At 44.4% G+C, this 21,151-nt stretch overlaps 1 long non-coding RNA gene across 1 annotated transcript in view; it reads right to left on the reverse strand.

The window, feature by feature from the left end:
- The window catches only part of LOC138447653 (uncharacterized), a 333,638-nt gene extending 321,171 nt beyond the window's left edge, over positions 1-12,467 (reverse strand). Inside the window, exon 1 of the long non-coding RNA XR_011259921.1 lies at positions 11,835-12,467. This is a non-coding gene — a long non-coding RNA (uncharacterized lncRNA). The remainder of the gene's footprint in view (positions 1-11,834) is intronic.
- Between the last annotated feature and the right edge of the window lie 8,684 nt (positions 12,468-21,151).

A 21,151-nucleotide genomic window follows, 5' to 3' on the forward strand; every position in this document is an offset into this window, starting at 1 on the left:
AACCTACCATCTGACAGCTGTAAGGAGACACCAGAGGAGATTGCTGAAAGTGCATCTGGGTGGAGCTGTCTATTTCTAGGAAGGTCTCAAAGCTGACTAGGTCCCGTGGTGGAGAGCGGGAGGCCATTTTTGAGAGTGGAGTGATCAGACCCCTACCCTATCTTTCCCGAGTGTCCTGAGATGCCGCTGGCTTTCCTGAACCTTAAACAGAGGCTTGCTATGTAAGTAGAACTAAGTCCTGGAAAACCAGAAGGTGGGGGGGAGTCTGCTTGCCTTGAATCCTTTCCACTTATAGTGGGTGGGAGGGTGGGGGGGGGTAAAACTGTGTAGATCCTTAGCCTATGTAACCAAAAATATTCATTTATTAATTCCCCATTTGGCAGAACACCACGGGGTGAATTTTGTCAAAATTCGAAATTAACAAAGCTCACTTCCCAGTGTGCGCTGAAAACTATACCCTATAATTTAATTAGGTAATCCGTGTTGTCCAACTGACGCCAACTTCTTTAAGGAAGAGGGGTGTCTTTGTTCTTAAATCAGTCCAACCCTTTTTATCCGGTTTCCCCAACACAGGCCTTTCAGTAAGGGGATCTGAAATCCAAAATCCCCCAAAGCATTCCAATTTTTCTGTCTGACTTCACAACCTAGACCAAAGCAATGTGTGTGTGGAGGGGAGGGGGGTGGCGGTTCTGAAAAACAAAGCGAGAAATCACCCTGTGTTTATTTTAAACCGAAAGTGTGGGCGAAATTATAATTGCCATATCTATTTTTACCAATCTTGAAATCCTACTGTTAGACTTTTAAGCATGCAGGAAAATCAAACTCGCACAACATTACATAAGAGCCTTCTTTATTGATCAGTGTAATTATTTTGTGTATTGATCAGTGTAATTATTTTGTGAAGTGACATTTATAGAAATAAGTGTGTCTGTGTTCTTTTTAACTCACTTTTGCGATTTATTTGTGCTGAGAGAATTTGATTGTGTGTGCCACGGATAAAGTGGCGCTTTTGACATTTTCATGCTCATTTCTATTATTTTTAATTTAAATGAATACCAATATATTCCCCGTACACAGGCCTGGTTCTTGGCTCATTGTTAGCTCATGGGCGAGGGATCCAAGGGGCATGATATTTGTCTGAGGTAAGGCTAAAAAAGAATCTGTTAACCAGTTTGTTGAATAACCAATTGAGTGGGGAGGGAAGGGACTCCTTGTTTTGAGGGTGCCTCTCAATAAACCGTTACACTACAGCCTCTGCATTTTCATCGGATGTAATGAAAGTGGGACACTTTTGTATTGTATTTGATTCTTGCTACAGCCCCTGCATTTTCATTGGATGTGATCAAAGAGAGATGCTTCCTTATTGTATTTGATTCTGGCCACAGCTCGTGCATTTTCACCAGATGTAATTAAAGTGGGACACTTTCTTATTGTATTTGATTCTGGCCGCAGCCCCTGCATTTTTTTGGATGTACTGAACGTTGAGAACGTTGGGCACTTTCTTATTGTATTTGTTTCTGGCCACAGCCCCTGCATTTCCACCAGATGTAATAAACGTTGGAGAATTTCTCATTGTGTTTGATGCTCACTACAGCCCCTGCATTTTCAATGGGTGTGTTGAAAGTGGGGAACTTTTTTATTGTATTTGATTCTTGTTGCAGCCCCTGCGTTTTCAATGGATGTGAAGAAAGTGGGGCACTTTCTTTTTGTATTTGATTCTGGCTACAGCCCCAGCATTTTCACCAGATATAATGAAAGTGGGCTACTTTCTTATTGTATTTGATTCTGGCTACAACCCCAGCATTTTCACCAGATACAATGAAATTGGGGTACTTTCTTATTGTATTTAATTCTTGCTAGTCCTATTGTGTTTGATTCTTGCTACAACCCCTGCATTTCCATTGGATGTGTTGAAAGTCGGGTACTTTCTTATTGTATTTGATTCCTGCTGCAGCCCCTGCATTTTTATCGGATGCGATGAAAGCGGGGCACTTTCTTATTGTATTTGATACTTTCTACAGCCCCAGCAGTTTCTTTGTATGTAATGAAAGTGTGACACTTTCGTATTGTATTTGATTCTGGCCACAGCCGCTGCACTTTCAAAGGATGCAATGAAAGTTGGGCACTTTGTTATTGTAGTTGATTCTGGCCGCAGCCTCTGCATTTTCACCAGATGTAATGCAAGTGGGGCATATCCCTTTTGTATTTGATTCTGGCTACAGCCCCTGCACTTTCTTTGGATGTGATGAAAGTAGGGCTCCATCTTATTGTATTTATATTTGATTCTGGCCACAGCCCCTGCATTTTCATTGAATGTGGTGAAAATGATTGTATATATGATATGATATGATAGTTTATTTATATAGCACCTATACACAATGTGTTTCAAAGCGCTTCAAGGCAAGGGAGGGAACAAGGGAAAATGCAACCACATTCCTACAGGTCATGAACAGTAAGGATGTGAAATTAACTATCGTACTCGGCCAGACGACATTTCAGATAGTGCAAGAGCTAAGACATAGATAAGGAAGGGAGGGGGAGAGAGGGAAGGAAATGAAAACAGACAGGCGACTACCGTACTAGGCCTGGCGACATTTCTGGTAGAGCCGGAGAAAAACAAAAGGTGAGGGAGAGGGGTGCAGAAAGGGAGGGGAGGAACAAAACAAGCGACTATCATACTAGGCCTGACGACATTTCAGATAGTGCTGGAGGGGTGGTGGGGAGGAAAAAAACAGTAATGGGAGGGTGGAGGAAACAGACGAGGTTGCTATCATATTAGGTCCAAGGACAATTCTGATAGAGTAAGTGCATAGAAGAAAGTAAGGGGAGGAGATAGGAAAAGGGAGAAGGGAAAGGAGAAGAGAACAGAGAGTAAGCAGTCAAAAAGAGTGGAGTGGAGAAGCAAGAGTGGAGAGTGAATATAATTGCAGAAGTCAGTAGTAACACATAATGTTGTAAGTCGGGATACAAGATGAAGATGGGAATAGCATGATTCAGGGCCACCATGAGTACAAGATGCAAAGGAAGTCCAGCATGAGAGTTGAGAAAGAGTGACGCACCGTGAATGAATGAAGTCCATAAAAGTCAAATCCAGCATTGGCCACAAGACAGTGATGGTGAATGAAGGCACCAGGTGGGCGGGGCTTGCTAAGTGGTGAAAAAGAGCAGCAGGCAGGAAGGCACCAGGTGGGCGGAGCTTATGCCAGGTGACCTAGATCCACTTGCACCTGCTCCCCATCTGCAAAGGAAAAGAAGCTGGAGGGCTCCTTAAGTAGGGAAACAGAGCAGCAAGCAGGAAGGCACCAGGTGGACGTGGCTTGCTAAGTGGTGAAAAAGAGCAGGAAGGCACCAGGTGGGCGGGGCTTGCTAAGTGGTGAAAAAGAGCGGCAAGCAGGAAGGCACCAGTTGGGCGGGGCTTGCTAAATGGTGAAAAAGAGCGGCAGGCAGTAAGGCACCAGGTGGGCGGGGCTTATGCCAGGTGACCTAGATCCACTTGCACCTGCTCCACATCATATTTGATGCTGGCCACAGCCCCTGCATTTTCATTGGTGGTGATGAAAGTGGGGCACTTTCTTATTCTATTTGTATAAGTAAATATATAGGGCTCAGGAGGAACCCTGCTCCACTTTAGATCAAGCGCCATACAATAAAGAAAGTACAAGAGATTGTCAGATTTTCATGGAATATATTTTATCAAACAGTTGCCCTATAGAGACACGTGTTTCGGCGAATCACTCGCCTTTTTCAATCAGGGCTAATTGGTGAGCGCTAAGGTTCACTTGTTCTGGACGCCGACGCTTGTGAAGGAGACCACCTCTTGTGAGGCGGGATTGATCCCATGAAATTTACAAAAATTAAACAACCTATTTGAACAAGTGAACCTTAGCGCTTATTCTATTTGTATTTGATTCTGGCCATAGCCCCTTCATTTTCACCGGAATGAAAGGAGAGTGGGACACTTCTTTATTGTATTTGATTCTGGCCCCCAATCCTGCAATTTGATAGGATGTATTGAAAGTGGGACACTTTCTTATTGTATTTGATTCGGGCACAGCCCCTAAATTTTCATCAGATGTGCTGAAAATGGGGCATTTTCTTATTGCATTTGTATTTGATTCTGGCCACAGCGCCTGCATTTTCATAAGATATGATATGATATGATGTGCCATTTATAACATGCCTATACACAAGTGTTTCATGATGAAAGTGGGGCAGTTTCTTATTGTATCTGATTCTGGTCACAGCACCTGCATTTTCATCGGATATGATGAAAGTGGGGCAGTTTCTTATTGTATTTGATTCTGGTAGCAGCCCCTGCATTTTCATCTGATGTAATGAAAGTGGGGCAGTTTCTTATTGTATTTGATTGTGGCCCTAACTCCTGCAATTTGATCGGATGTAATGGAAGTGGGGCACTTTCTTATTGTATTTGATTCGGGCACAGCCCCTAAATTTTCATCAGATGTGCTGAAAATGGGGCATTTTCTTATTGCATTTGTATTTGATTCTGGCCACAGCGCCTGCATTTTCATAAGATATGATATGATATGATGTGCCATTTATAACATGCCTATACACAAGTGTTTCATGATGAAAGTGGGGCAGTTTCTTATTGTATCTGATTCTGGTCACAGCACCTGCATTTTCATCGGATATGATGAAAGTGGGGCAGTTTCTTATTGTATTTGATTCTGGTAGCAGCCCCTGCATTTTCATCTGATGTAATGAAAGTGGGGCAGTTTCTTATTGTATTTGATTGTGGCCCTAACTCCTGCAATTTGATCGGATGTAATGGAAGTGGGGCACTTTCTTATTGTATTTGATTCGGGCACAGCCCCTGAATTTTCATCAGATGGGCTGAAAATGGGACATTTTCTTACTGCATTTGTATTTGATTCCGGCCACAGCGCTGCATTTTCATAAGATATGATATGATATGATATGATATGATATGCCATTTATAACATGCCTATACACAAGTGTTTCATGATGAAAGTGGGGCAGTTTCTTAATGTATTTGATTCTGGTCGCAGCACCTGCATTTTCATCGGATATGATGTAAGTGGGGCAGTTTCTATTTGTATTTGATTCTGGCCACAGCCCCTTCATTTTCACCAGAATGAAATGAGAGTGAGACACTTCCTTATTGTATTTGATTCTGGCCCCAATTCCTGCAATTTGATCGGATGTAATGGAAGTGGGGCACTTTCTTATTGTATTTGATTCGGGCCCAGCCCCTGCATTTTCATATGATGTGCTGAAAGGGGGGCACTTTCTTATTCTATTTGTATCTGATTCTGGCCATAGCCCCTTCATTTTCACCGGAATTAAATGAAAGTGGGACACTTCCTTATTGTATTTGATTCTGGCCCCGACTCCTGCATTTTCATCGGATGTGGTAAAAGTGGGGCACTTTCTTATTGTATTTGTATTTGATTCTGGCCACAGTGCCTGCATTTTCATCGAATATGATGAAAGTGGGGCAGTTTCTTATTGTATTTGATCCAGGTGGCAGCCCCTGCATTTTCATCGGATATGCGAAAGTGAGACACTTTCTTATTGTATTTGATTCTAGCCACAGCGCCTGCATTTTCATCGGATATGATGAAAATGGGGCAGTTTCTTATTGTATTTGATTCTGTTGGCAGCCCCTGCATTTTCATCGGATATGCAAAAGTGGGGCACTTTCTTATTGTATTTGATTCTGGTCACAGTGCCTGCATTTTCATTGGATATGATGAAAGTGGGGCACGTTCTTATTGTATTTGATTCTGGCCCCAACTCCTGCAATTTGATCGGATGTAATGAATGTGGAGCACTTTCTTATTGTATTTGATTCGGGCACAGCCCCTGCATTTTCATCGGATATGTGAAAGTTTGGCAGTTTCTTATTGTATTTGATTCTGGCCACATCGCCTGCATTTTCATCAGATATGATGAAAGTGGGGCAGTTTCTTATTGTATTTGATTCTAGTGGCAGACCCTGCATATTCATCGGATATGCAAAAGTGGGGCACTTTCTTATTGTATTTGATTCTGGTCCCAGTCCCTTCATTTTCACCGGAATGAAATGATAGTGGGACACTTCCTTATTGTATTTGATTCTGGACCCAGCTCCTGCAATTTGATTGGATGGAATGAAAGTGGGATACTTTCTTATTATATTTGATTCGGGCACAGCCCCTGCATTTTTGTCTGATGTGATGCATGTGGGGCACTTTCTTATTCTATTTGTATTTGATTCTGGCCACAGCCCCTTCATTTTCACCGGAATGAAATTAGAGTGGGACACTTCCTTATTGTATTTGATTCTGGCCCCAACTCCTGCATTTTCATCGGATGTGGTAAAAGTGGGGCACTTTCTTATTGCATTTGTATTTGATTCTGGCCACACCGCCAGCATTTTCATCAGATATAATGAAAGTGGGGCACTTTCTTATTGTATTTGATTCTGGCCACAGCGCCTGCATTTTCATCGGATATGATGAAAGTGGGGCAGTTTCTTATTGTATTTGATTCTGGCCACAGCCCCTTCATTTTCACCAGAATGAAATGAGAGTGGGACACTTCCTTATTGTATTTGATTCTGGCCCCAATTCCTGCAATTTGATCGGATGTAATGGAAGTGGGGCACTTTCTTATTGTATTTGATTCGGGCACAGCCCCTGCATTTTCATCTGAAGTGATGAAAGGGGGGCACTTTCTTATTCTATTTGTATCTGATTCTGGCCACAGCCCCTTCATTTTCACCGAAATTAAATGAGAGTGGGACACTTCCTTATTGTATTTGATTCTGGCCCCCAATCCTGCAATTTGATCGGATGTAATGGAAGTGGGGCACTTTCTTATTGTATTTGATTCGGGCACAGCCCCTGCATTTTCATCTGAAGTGATGAAAGGGGGGCACTTTCTTATTCTATTTGTATCTGATTCTGGCCACAACCCCTTCATTTTCACCGAAATTAAATGAGAGTGGGACACTTCCTTATTGTATTTGATTCTGGCCCCTACTCCTGCATTTTCATAGGATGTGGTAAAAGTGGGGCACTTTCTTATTGCATTTGTATTTGATTCTGGCCACAGCGCCTGCATTTTCATCGGATATGCGAAAGTGAGACACTTTCTTATTGTATTTGATTCTAGCCACAGCGCCTGCATTTTCATCGGATATGAAGAAAATGGGGCAGTTTCTATTTGTATTTGATTCTGGCCACAGCCCCTGCATTTTCATCGGATATGCAAAAGTGGGGCACTTTCTTATTGTATTTGATTCTGGTCACAGTGCCTGCATCTTCATTGGATATGATGAAAGTGAGACACTTTCTTATTGTATTTGATTCTGGCCCCAACTCCTGCAATTTGATCGGATGTAATGAATGTGGAGCACTTTCTTTTTGTATTTGATTCGGGCACAGCCCCTGCATTTTCATCGATATGTGAAAGTTTGGCAGTTTCTTATTGTATTTGATTCTGGCCACAGCGCCTGCATTTTCATCAGATATGATGAAAGTGGGGCAGTTTCTTATTGTATTTGATTCTGGTGGCAGCCCCTGCATATTCATCGGATATGCAAAAGTGGGGCACTTTCTTATTGTATTTGATTCTGGTCCCAGTCCCTTCATTTTCACCGGAATGAAATGATAGTGGGACACTTCCTTATTGTATTTGATTCTGGACCGAGCTCATGCAATTTGATTGGATGTAAAGAAAGTGGGACACTTTCTTATTATATTTGATTCGGGCACAGCCCCTGCATTTTCATCTGATGTGATGCAAGTGGGGCACTTTCTTATTATATTTGTATTTGATTCTGGCCACAGCCCCTTCATTTTCACCGGAATGAAATTAGAGTGGGACACTTCCTTATTGTATTTGATTCTGGCCCCAACTCCTGCATTTTCATCGGATGTGGTAAAAGTGGGGCACTTTCTTATTGCATTTGTATTTGATTCTGGCCACACCGCCTGCATTTTCATCAGATATAATGAAAGTGGGGCACTTTCTTATTTTATTTGATTCTGGCCCCAGCGCCTGCATTTTCATCGGATATGATGAAAGTGGGGCAGTTTCTTACTGTATTTGATTCTGGTGGCAGCCCCTGCATTTTCATTGGATATGCGAACGTGGGGCACTTTCTTATTGTATTTGATTCTGGCCACAGCGCCTGCATTTTCATCAATATGTTGAAAGTGGGGCAGTTTCTTATTGTATTTGATTCTGGTGGCAGCCCCTGAATATTCATTGGATATGCGAAAGTGGGCACTTTCTTATTGCATTTGATTCTGGTCACAGTGCCTGCATTTGCACTGGATATGATGAAAGTGGGGCACTTTCTTATTGTATTTGATTCTGGCCACAGCGCCTGCATTTTCATCAGATATGATGAAAGTGGGGCAGTTTCTTATTGTATTTGATTCTGGTCACAGTGCCTGCATTTTCATTGGATATGATGAAAGTGGGGCACTTTCTTATTGTATTTGATTCTGGCCCCAGCTCCTGCAATTTGATCGGATGTAATGAAAGTGGGGCACTTCGTATTGTATTTGATTCGGGCACAGCCCCTGCATTTTCATCGGATATGAAGAAAGTGGGACAGTTCATTATTGTATTTCGTTCTGGTGGCAGCCCCTGCATATTCATTGGATATGCGAAAGTGGGGCACTTTCTTATTGTATTTGATTCTGGTCACAGCGCCTGCATTTTTTGATTGGATATGATGAAAGTGGGGCAGTTTCTTATTGCATTTGATTCTGGTCACAGCGCCTGTATTTTCATTGGATATGATGAAAGTGGGGCACTTTCTTATTGTATTTGATTCTGGTCACAGCGGCTGCATTTTCATTGGATATGATGAAAGTGGGGCAGTTTCTTATTGTATTTGATTCTGGCCACAGTGTCTGCATTTTCATCAGATATGATGAAAGTGGGGCAGTTTCTTATTGTATTTGATTCTGGTCACAGCGCCTGTATTTTCATTGGATATGATGAAAGTGGGGCACTTTCTTATTGCATTTGATTCTGGTCACAGCGCCTGCATTTTCATTGGATATGATGAAAGTGGGGCAGTTTCTTATTGTATTTGATTCTGGCCACAGCGTCTGCATTTTCATCGGATATGATGAAAGTGGGGCAGTTTCTTATTGCATTTGATTCTGGTCACAGCGCCTGTATTTTCATTGGATATGATGAAAGTGGGGCACTTTCTTATTGTATTTGATTCTGGCCACAGTGCCTGCATTTTCATCAGATATGATGAAAGTGGGGCAGTTTCTTATTGTATTTGATTCTGGCCATAGCGTCTGCATTTTCATCAGATATGATGAAAGTGGGGCAGTTTCTTATTGTATTTGATTCTGGTCACAGCGCCTGCATTTTCATTGGATATGATGAAATTGGGGCACTTTCTTATTGTATTTGATTCTGGCCACAGCGCCTGCATTTTCATCTGATGTGATGAAAGTGGGGACAGTTTCTTATCGTATTTGATTCTTGCTACGGCCCTTGCATTGTCATAGGATGCAATGAAAGTGGGGCACTTTCTTATTGTATTTGATTCTGGTACAGCGCCTGCATTTTCTTTGGATATGATGAAAGTGGGGCACTTTTTTATTGTATTTGATTCTGACTACAGCGTCTGCATTTTCACCAGATATGATTAAAGTGGGGCAGTTTCTTATTGTATTTGATTCTGGTCACAGCGCCTGCATTTTCATTGGATATGATGAAATTGGGGCACTTTCTTATTGTATTTGATTCTGGCCACAGCACCTGCATTTTCATCTGATGTTAGGCTATGGCCCTTGCATTGTCATAGGATGCAATGAAAGTGGGGCACTTTCTCATAGTATTTGAGTCTGGCCCCTGCATTTTGAGGAACTCCTACTTGATCTCTTCCTAGGTTTCTTGCACTAACTTGTGTTTCTCAGTTTATAGGCCTCGATTCCTTCCATGGCGGGCATGTGTGAGAGGTGTAGGTTCAAAAGCTTACAGATGTTTGTTTAAGATATTTACACTGATGATATCTGGGGCGCAAGTGAATTGTGATTTAAATGTAAACTTTTCCAGATTATCTGTGTATTCTTCCCTTATCTACTGTTCGAATTTTGTTATACTTGTCTGAGATGCCCCTCCACCTATCTCTTATCGGGTGTCCCATATTTCTTCACTCTTTCTTCACTCTCCTTATATTACTACCCCTACTATCATCTATTTTTTTCCTCATCCTTGTTCTTTATATTCACTGAAAAGCAATTTTTGGGCTAAGAGAGGTTTTTCCAGACATCATCTTTTTTGGTGAATTGGGTAAATCCGTTTTTTCTTTATTATATTTAATTGTTTTAGCGGAACACTCAATATGTCCTAGGCAACTGTATTGTGCAAATGTCCTTTGCACAATTTAATGGGCCAAAAGGAGTGCATTGTTGCCCTGATGAATATGGCATGCAGTGCTTAAAGTGGGCCGGGGCCTGCCGGGGCCGGGCCACGGCATTCTCCAAAAAGTGGGACTGAGCCGGGGCCCTGCTGGGGCCCCCGTCCTACCGCAACATTGGTGGGATGCATTATCCCATTGAGGCCGCAGCCGCGACGGGAGATGTGCCTGCAATGAAGTCAGGCAAGCTGACAGAAGTGGCAGCCAGCCACAGCGACACTGTGACTGGCTGCCACTTCCGTCAGTCATAGTAACTGCATCTGGTGACCCATCGCGCGAGAGAGGTCACCAGAGGCAGTTACTGTCCCTTTGTTTCCCCAGGTCGCCGAGGCGTCTTTAACCCTCTGCGAACCTGGGGATTCCTCGACATATTTCGAGGTTTATAAAAGATGGCTTTGAAAGTACACATTTCAAGCCATCTTTTATAATGCTTTGAAGACGGACAATTTTGTCCGTAGTCAAAGCTTTATAAAAGATGGCTTGAATTGTGTACTTTCAAAGCCATCTTTTATAAACCTGAAATGTTTAAAAAAGATGGCCTGAAAACTAGGCAAACCGTAGGGTATGCACGCAAATATATATAAATGTTATATATTTGTGTGCGTACCTTACTATGGTTTGTGTACTTTGCAAGCCATCTTTTATAAATGTAGAAATATGTTACAAATTTCTATGTTTAGAAAAGATGGCTTGCATAGTACACAAACCATAGTAACGTACACACACAAATATATAACATTTATATATATTTGTGTGTATACCCTACGATTTGCGAACTTTTTAGGCCACGCCCCTCCCACAAGCCATGCCCCCAAATGAGGGCCCCCCTCGATTTCTTACCCCACTTAAAGCCCTGATGGCATGTAACATTTAACATGTTGAAGCTCATGTTCATGACGTAAGGTGAATGAAAGGCGTACAAGCCTGGAGTAAGGCTTCAACGCCTTTCAAACACGCCACGCAACATTTGTATTCCTTTGTCTTGCGTTGCTGCTTCCTTCCTTCCTCTCCGCCATACAAATGCTCCAGCATGTGCCCGGAATGGATTTTCATGGTGGCACAGATGCTGGGGGTCCCTTTGGAGTCTGCCAGCTTTATGCATCGTTATGCAAGGGTTTAATTTCAATTGTGAGCACTGCTTGGCACGCGAGCATGGCTAGTGGTGCTCACAATGAAAAGTAAACGCTTCCTGTCATCCCGCCGCCAAAAACGTTTCGGGAACTTGACCTCCAGTGTGAAGCAGGCACAAGACTATAATGCAAACTTGAAATCAGTCCAGTCTCCCTAGCACCACAAACCTTACTGATTGGTACTAACAGGTCCAGTGGGCAGTGGCTACAGTGCTAGAGTGAGCCTCTTGTAGTGTGTGACGGTAGACTCCTTCCCGGGGGTCCTTCGTACGTACCTTTTTGAAAATTAAGCTGTACAGGCAGTCAGCACTCTGCGGAGGAACGTCCTCTTTCACAGCCGGCCTGCGCCTGCATGGTCCCAACCCGCTTTACATTTCAGCATAAAGCCTGCCAAGCAGTGGGTCCATCCCAAATGCCACAGTGGGTGACATCATGTCCTGCCGCGCTGCATCATGGGAACGTTAGAGTTCAGCTACATCTGTTTCTCATTTTGTGTCATATGCATTTGGTAGAAAAATAAGGGCCTGGGTGAAAACCGACCTCAGCGGCTACGAAAAAATGGCGTGGCTCAGATATTTCTCGCTCCTCGCAGACGGTGTGGGTGGGCCCAAGAATGTTCAGGAACAGCGAGGTTTTCGGCAGCACGCTCGCGTCTTTCAAACTCGTCTTTTAAGGTTAAAAATAGTTCTGAAGAAACCGCTTCCCTCACCATCTCAGAAACCCGACGTTTTTAAAATGAGTCTCCTTCGCGCCGTGTGCTTTGGTGGGTGAAGGGTCTTTCAAGAGGCCATGTGAAAGATTCAGCACGTGGAGGCTGCGAAGAAGCCAATCTATCCGACTGCCCATAGAATCTCCAGACTCTGCCAATACACCTCAATCCTGACATCCAGAGCCCATTCCTTTCTAGCGCTGCGCCCCACGGCCCCCACCCCCCACGCCTCACACGACTCTTGCAATGCACCTCTAGCATAAGCAACAGCAGCACTGCCCACTGATTCAGCATGAGAGCCTAGTAATCGCCCTAGGCCGCACACAGCGCCGGAAACATACCTCTATCGCTATCTCCGGCATAGCTCTCAACTCACACGCTCTCACCCGCCAAGCCACCTGCACGCCCATTCATTTCAATGGGCCTCTCACCCGCCAAAAATAAAATCGGGTGTTTTCACCCGCCTTTGCAACACACATGGTTGAGAACTATGCTCCGGCGCTGCCTACTACCCCTCCCATCCCTGCAGTTGCCTCTCTAGCCCCACTTGTAATACTGCATGAAAATACACAATTGGTCCTGAGACAATCCCTTGTTTGGCCAGAAGAAGAGCCAAGGGGAGCAAAAGCTTCTATGCGCTGTGTCCAAACATGTACCTCATCACACCTCAGAGGTATTCCTTTCAAAAGGGTGACACAGGCAAAAGAAGTATTGACCGAGGCCAGGCTATACCCTCCAAATGGGTAAGTCAGCAGGGGGAAATGCCCAAACAACAACATTACAGTAATTGCTGAATAATTGATGATAAAACGAAGACAGTGACCACTGGTACTTTTTCCCCCATCGACGAGTTATAATATTTGCCCTCTATCGCCACAAGTGAGCAAGCATAGTGAGGGAGATAACACCATCCATGGGAAGAAGTTAGGGGATCCTCCATGGAACATTTTGGAAATCGTGATTTGAAATGGTGCATTTTACCGCTCAATGTTTGCAAACAATTTGTCAAAAAGCCTTGCAATTTACAGTCGGTTCCGTAGGCAAACACTTGGAAAAATCTACTAAATGGCGCGGCACCCACAGTCCACATGGGCATATTATCCCTATGCTGTGCCCACAATATATACCATCATTGCCACTGTATTTGTTTATTTGTATAGCGCTCCAAGCCCGAGGGCATCTGGGCGCCTTTCTTCAAGGTTACAGTTACATGTGTACAAAATCACGTTACAATTACAGTTACTGATGTACATATAATGCCATGGATAGCAGGAGTCAGGAGAGAGAACACAGATACAAGGCAAAGAGATGCATTACTTACAGGTGGTGCATATCTATGCTAGGCATAGGAGCTATGATGTGATTGGAGAAGGCGGGTGAATAGAGAGGGTGGACTGGTTTCTTGTTGGTATTAAGGAATGGGGTGATTGCTTGCAGAGTGACCACTGGATGTCTGCGAATGAATTGAGGAGGAGGTGGAATTCTTGGAATCTCACAGACTCGGCGTATAGGCGTTTGAGAAGGTGTGTGGGGTCCATTGATTGGGTGGATGTTGGCGGTTTGAATAGTCTTCTGGCTGCAATTATGAACAATTCTGGTGGTCTGGCGAGTAGGGTTTACAAGTTGATTGTGCCCAGTTATCAAGGGAATGAGACGCTGCGGAATACCTGGAGCGAAAGGATTGGCTCGGATATCTCATCGGATTGTTGGCATACGATCTGTCGGAATGTCTCATTATGTTCTTTGAACCTGGGTGAACGGGCGAGGCAGCTTAAAATTGTGAACCGTGTTTACTGGACCCCGGAAAGGCTGCAACCGAGGGGGATGATTGACAGTAATGAGTGTTGGGGATGTATGAACGCAATTGGATCCATGGAACACATGATGTGGGAATGTGTAAGAGTTGCTGGCTTCTGGTCTGAGGTATGTACTGCATGTATTCAAGTTTCTGGTGGGGATCCAAGCTTGGATTTTAGAACTATGGTATTGGGGGATGACTCCTCACTTGATGATCTTGTTCACCCCATAAAAAATGTATTTTTAGAGGTGCGATTGTTGCGAAACGTCTGGTTCTGAGAGGTTGGAAGAGCAGGGTTTCTCCATTGTTGGAGAACTGGATGGATGAAATGCATAAACTCTCGAGAGTTGAGAAACTGATCTTCAAAATGAAACAGAAATTGTCTCTCTATAAATGAATTTGGGGTAGGTTCAATGACCTCTTCTGAATACTGTTTGTTTTTTTTTCCCCACAAATGCTTCGTTGTTGTTGACTTTCCATTGAAGGAATTATTGTATGTTTGATACGTTGTGCATTGCTGTATACATTTGTAAATATTTAAATAAAAAAAAAAAGAATAGAGAGGGTGTCTAAAACTAATGGCTAGTGGTCTTGTGTTGTGAGCCAAATTTTAGCTTTACATTTGAAGGTGTTGAAGGAAGGTTTGGTTCTGTGAGAGATGGGTAGAGAGTTCCATAATTTGGCAGCAAGCACAGGGAAGCTGCTGCCCCCAGCCTTTTGGAGCTTGAATCTTCGTATTGGTGAGACAATGGGCCTCATTACGAGGTAGGAGGTAGCCAACCCCCTTATCGCATACCGGGTCCGGGTTCTCGGAATGGGTACTTACTGGGTCACTCCAACATTCCAACCTTGGAGGACCCGTTAAGTCCCCATTCTGAGAACCATTCCCCATTCCCATTTGAGCCCAATTTGCGGTACCGTTATTAGCTCTGAAGTCCCTTAGCAGGTCCTCTCCTTAACACCTCGTCAGGCCAGACGTTAAGGAAGGGACCCGCTAAGGGACCTCGGAATATGGAGGTAAGGGGTAACCAGAACCGGCACCCTTACTGGTGCCGGTAATCCCTTACCTCCTACCTCGTAATGAGGCCCAATGTGTTTGAGCCACTTTGAGAGGTCGGTCAGAAGTGTTGCGAGTAAATCGATTTGATAGGTAGCTTGGTGCAAGGTTTGCGAGGCACTTTTGCTTAAGTGACAATGATTTGTGGGCGATTATTTGGTTGACTGGTAGCCAGTGTAAACTGCTTCTGAAATCCAAAATAGGATGCGATCTAGGGATATTCAGCGCTGCCCTAGTGGCATTATTTTGGATTACTTGTAGTTTGTTAGTATTCCATTGGCTGGTTCCTAAGTAGAGCGCATTACAATAGTCGAGTTTCAACAGGACCAATGTTCCAGCTAGGGTGGAGCAGTTGATGGTGGTCAGAAAAGGTCAGCAAGCGGTGATGAGTTTGCAAACATAGGCCACTGAGGAAGTTATAGCATTAGTTTGCCGGGTTAATGATAGGGTGGAGTATAGATATAACCCAAGGGTTTTTACATCTTTGGAAACCTTTATGGTATTGCCATCAATGGTAAAGGAATCAAAGTCAGAGTTTAACTTGACTCTAGGTTGTGATCCAAGGAGGAGGAGCTCCGTCTTATCATCGTTAAGACAGAGCCTGTGTTGTGCCACTGTAGAACACATTATGATAGCTGTTACCACAATATGTCCCAGCATTGCTATTTTACACTGGACATGTTCTTGATGCCCATAGTCACATTATGTCTGCCAGTATGGCCACTGTAAAATGTTTTCATGCTGACTGTACCAAAATATAACAACATTGCCAGTGTAAAATATTCTCATGCTGTGCCCAAAATATGCCAGTGTTGGCACTGTGAAACATTGTCAATACTGTCCGAAATGTGAAAGCATTGTCATTGTAAAACATTTCCATGCCATTATTGCCACTTACAAATAATAGCATGCTATGTACCAGAAATGTGTCAGTGCTGCTTGTGTAAAGGCTTTTCATGCTCTCTTTGCCCAGAATACACCAGTAGCATCATAGTATAAAAACTTCTCAAGTATGTTATTTTATATTTTGTTATGCTAATTTGATTTGTACCACACACCACTGACATTTTCATGATATCCAGGTGGATGGTGAATGGTGGATCTGAAAAGATAATGGGTGGGCTACGTTAGCCGGGATGAGAGTGAAAACCCTAATTACTGCACTTCTTTATGTTATTGTATGCAGATCGGAAGTACCCTGAGCTCTACATGCATGTGAGCTTTCTATGTGTTTTGTTATTGGAGGCATGAATAACTTTGGGTCCAGAGAGGAAACCTTGCGCACTCATTGTGCAGGGATGCATTGGCTGTGGGCTGTCATGTTTTAGGTCCATTTCAAAGGTGTATAGTTCTACTCTTTGATGTCAGGTCTTGTGTTTATAAACAGACATGCAAGCGGCTAGTTTTGGTTTGTGTGTGATGAAGTTGGTGTAGAGCTTAAGGATTATTAAGTATGGCTCATGGTGCATTTCGCCTTCTTGTGCCTGACTGTGATTTTCATCTGAGAGGTCATAGTGCCATTTCTTTGCATTGCGGTAGCAGGTGTTGGGTGGTTTTGCTGGTCTTCACTGGATGGGTTGGTGCCTTGTATTGCGGTTCTGGTAGTGATGGGCGGTGGTGGGAGCTGGTGTGGCAGTCCCTCAGAGTTTGTCTATGGTCTTTGTCAGTGTTGCTCATTCTCTGGGCGAGTGGCCTTTGTTTAATATTCTTGGATTTCAGAATTTCTGACTTGTAGTGGTGACTATGACTTTGGCATGCCGCAATGTCTTGCTGGCTGTAATTTTTCCTCCATTTCTTTTCTAGCATTCGGTTCCTTTTTTCCAGGTTATGTAGATGGGGATAAACCAGCATGCTGCTATCTTTTATTCTGCAAGAGTGAAGCTTTTAGGTTGGATAAGGATGTCCAGTGTTCCTAGGATCCATTTATTTAGCCTTTTACACATGTTTAATTGGTCTACTTTGTGCGGGTTTATCCTGCTGTCTTCCATGACTTTTCCCAGTTCTTCCTGGTGTTTTGCTCTCCAGCCTTTGCTGGTTGTGGCTGATTGGCTTTTATGTGTGGTGAGTATATGAATTGGAGCATTAACGATAAAAGTATCATGAGATAGTTGCTCGAGGGTACTGGATGGGGGGGGGTGATGTGGTTATCATGCCTTCTTGACAGAAAGTGGCACCAGGGAGTGGCCTGCAGCATATGTAACTGTATTTACCATTTGATTGAGGTGGAAACTGGCCATGTAGGACCTGAGTGATCTGAGAGAGTGTTCCATCTATTCTTCAAGTCTCTGAATATGGTTACATGCATTTGGTGTACCATGCGGTTCATTACCATGTCTGAGAAAGGTTCTGAACATGTTGGGTTATGCTAGTGCTGCCACTATAAAACAATTTCATGCCAACATTGCCTCTGCAAAACATTTCATGCTCTAATTTAAAATGGCTTCCCTTAAGAGGGACGCGCTAGTTCAAGAGAGTGACAAGGGGGTTATTTTCATCTGTGAGCCTGACTGTATTAAGATCTTCCCAACCAATGAAGACCAGACAACAAATACAATATGAAATCATATCTGTCAGTTCTCCCAGGGTGCATATGTCAGTGTTGACAGGGAGTCTGCTGAAATGTCCGTCAGAGACAAGTATGACAAGTATTTGCAGAGGATGTTTTTGAATGAAGTCTTGAATAGAATTAGGTATGTAAGTAGTAAGTGTATTTCGTTCGGAATGGTTAACTTATAAGGCGTGTTTGAAATTAGTCATTTGTATAACCAGTTTTGACAGCTGGTAAAGCCAGTTTTTGTGTAACCAAATATTATGACTGCGCACTATGGGCTGTACAAGATATCCGCGTGTAAGGTTCAGGGTAAAACAGCTTGCCTATGTAATATACTGCCAAGCTTATTCATGAGTGACGGCTGTGCCTTGGATTGCTGCTGAGTAGTTACATCCCTGTTTACAGCCCCCACAAAAAGCATTATCTCCACGTCCCTCTTCCGCACCCCAGTACTTTCTCATGAAGTGATTCACCGTCTGACAGAACCCACTCCTAAAAATGTCTTTATTTGTGTCCCATCCGCCTCCCTTCCTGGGTTTGAAAGACCTTCACTTACTCATACTCCTCCTGTTTTGTTTTCTGCTCTTGCAGACAGTGAATCCTTGGGAGACCTGCTGGACATGCTTCCCTCATTCCTAAATTAGGACCCCTCTGCTGGACGTTGGTCTGATCAGATGACATTTTCCCCCCTCACCCCCTGATGGGTTTGGAAAACAGGAGTGAGTATACAGGATACTTATGTGGGTTCTGGCTGGGTAGAGCATGAGAGAGGCCCGGCCCGCCAATGGCTGTGGATGGCTCTTCCCAATCCTGCAACTGGCGTGGCATGGGGATTGAGTGGCATTGGATGTTTGTGAGTGCAGGAGCAAATGCTGCCCCCTCTGAGACATGGCCCTCAGAGAAGGCATCAGAGACTGGTAATTGGGCTGACTCTTTGCTAAGAAGAATCAGTGTTAGTACATTATGAAGGCGGGAGGAAAATGTCTGGATCTTTCTTCTATGTCGACGAATGTCCCTCTGAATGCGTGGTTTGTCCAGGCCGCTGTCCTTGGGGTACTCCAGGGCTTAATGTGTTGGCCACATTTGTGGCGTAAGATACTCTCAGTGTTGGGCAGTATTTTCCCAGATATAATGCCTAGCTGATGTCCCATGCTTGGATGGGTGGAAGGAAGCCAGCTGCAATCTATTTTACACCCAGTACTATGGCTGCCACTGTAGAGTGGCTTGCGCTTTCATATGGGTTTGACCCCCTACTCCCGCAATTCTGGGGACTTGGAGAGGGCAGGAATCTCATCTGTCACTCCATTTATGGTTGATATCAGGTGCACTCAACCGCAGTGCAAAGCACTCACTCCTTTAATGGTAACACAAATGGTTCCACTGAGGGAAGAAAGCATGCAATTAGTTGTCAGCAAATCTTTTTACCTAGGGTCAGGGTAATGTTAGGGGCCTTGATCAGATTCTAGAGCCCGAGGTAAGGCCTGGTGGTCGAGATACCTAGGGTGCCTGGGATGGCACCGAGTCTACTAGTTCAAATGCCTTTGATGTTGGTAGTTCAACAGTCTCAAGCTGGTCTTACTGATACGTGTTTTAATAGGTGGATGTGATGTCCTTGAACTAGCTTGCCATTGCTGAGTCATAGCGGCGGTGTCCTTGAAGCAGGCTGCTTTTCCTGATTCACTCAGAGATTCAATGTTACACAGGTGGACTCTATGGGTCGGGCAGCCGTGCTTTGCATGGTCGAGGCTCTAGTTGGAATGGCTGAATGTTCTGTTAATTCAAATGTTCTCAGGATCTGTCAGTCAATAGCAGCCGCCAGAAGTGGCGCGTATTGGCTTGCTGGATGCTAGGGTTCTTCTACAAAGAATCTCAAAAACCGATGCCCTACACCTTCAGGCTGAAATCTGTGGGGATCATGCAGACACACTTGGCCTCATTATGGGTCCAGTGGTAACCCTGCTGGTGCTACCAGGACCCGTAATAATTTACCAGCGCCTGACTTCCCGGTGCCACTGGGCTACTACAAGTCTGGCGGCCAGGACGCCAGGCACCAGTACATTTGTTAATCCCCATTCCCATAGAGTGGCACTCTATGGGAGTGGGGTCACAGGAGCACCGGCACCGTTAGAAACGGTGCCGGTGCTCCCGTGACAAGTCAGCCTACCGTGGCCTCTGCACCCGGCAGGGTCAGACCCGTTGGGCACAGCAGCTCCGGCAGGCAGACTTGTAGTTTGCCTGTCCGGAAACAAGGGTGCCAGTGAGCTTATCGGCACTCTTGTTTCCAGACCGGCAAACATTAATGAGGCCCATTGTGTCCCTGTGGCTGTAGGTCTCAGAGCGTCCTAATCCCTGGTACTCACAGCAGGCAAGCTCCTTTGCTCTTCCAGCAAGTGTCCCTTCTGTTCCACAGGGATGTTTAGGAGAAGGTCTTTATACGCTTTTTCCTCTATCCCTTGCCATGAGGCTTTGAGTTCTTCAGCCTTCAATAAGTTCACCAACAGAGTGGAACCTTCCCACTCCCTAAGTACTGTGACAAAATCCCATGTCGGAGGCGGGGTCATTTGATTGGGGTGACCTGAGAGTTCATGTGCCATCACCCACTCAGTGATGTAGGTCACAGAGGAGGCACACGAAGGACCGCACAAGCTCCCCAGGCCATCACCAGCCTTGAGGCTTTCACTTCCTACCTAGACACTGACTACTCTAGGTCGGGCCAGTCTGGCTATACCTAAATTAACCAAAATGCGATGATACACAGATCCATGGCTCAAGAATTAGAATGCAAAGAGAAGAGGCACCTTTACATGGATTTGCTTCATCTTCAGGAGCCTGGGGCAGTCCTTCGCAAGTTATCCCATGAGATCCACTGAATGTGTTCCATCCAGTTCTGCATAACACAACCCTAACAGCATGACCTATCTCTGACCTCTTACTATTCGTTAGTGAAGCTGACTCCTGTGAAAGGTATGAGGGTCTCAGGGAACTCCTTCATTCAGAGACTTACTGGTGTGAGGGAATGTGCTACACTGTAAAGGTGATGAGTGAGACACTCGGTCCCTGAAACCAAGCATGATTCATGGCCATCAATGGTGGGCTTCTGGAAATAAGCTTGTAGGGCCACAGGCCCGTTCTCACGACCATCCATGGAGTGCAAGAAAGAAATTGGGACACCGGATTTGATCAATGCCTGGAATTATTCTCGAGCATTCTCATGCAAATATGCACAACCACGCAGACCAAAGACTCACACACCTACAACTGGGAGCGAACAACAAAGCAAGTAAGCCAGGTGGCGGCAAACACAAACGCGGCCATCTGGGTTCAAGATGGTTCTTGGGTTTGATAAGACCTTGGTGAGCAGACTCCACTTGCAATTTGAACAGAGAAGGAAAAATTGTAGTCCTTCAAGGCGAGGCCAATAACATCAATCACGCGCAGTCCACAACCATCTGGGGAGCCTTAGGCCCTTGAGCTGTA

This window comes from Ambystoma mexicanum, chromosome 3q (assembly GCF_040938575.1).
Source record: "Ambystoma mexicanum isolate Mex_15411 chromosome 3q, UKY_AmexF1_1, whole genome shotgun sequence".
In the NCBI taxonomy this organism is placed as follows: domain Eukaryota; kingdom Metazoa; phylum Chordata; class Amphibia; order Caudata; family Ambystomatidae; genus Ambystoma; species Ambystoma mexicanum.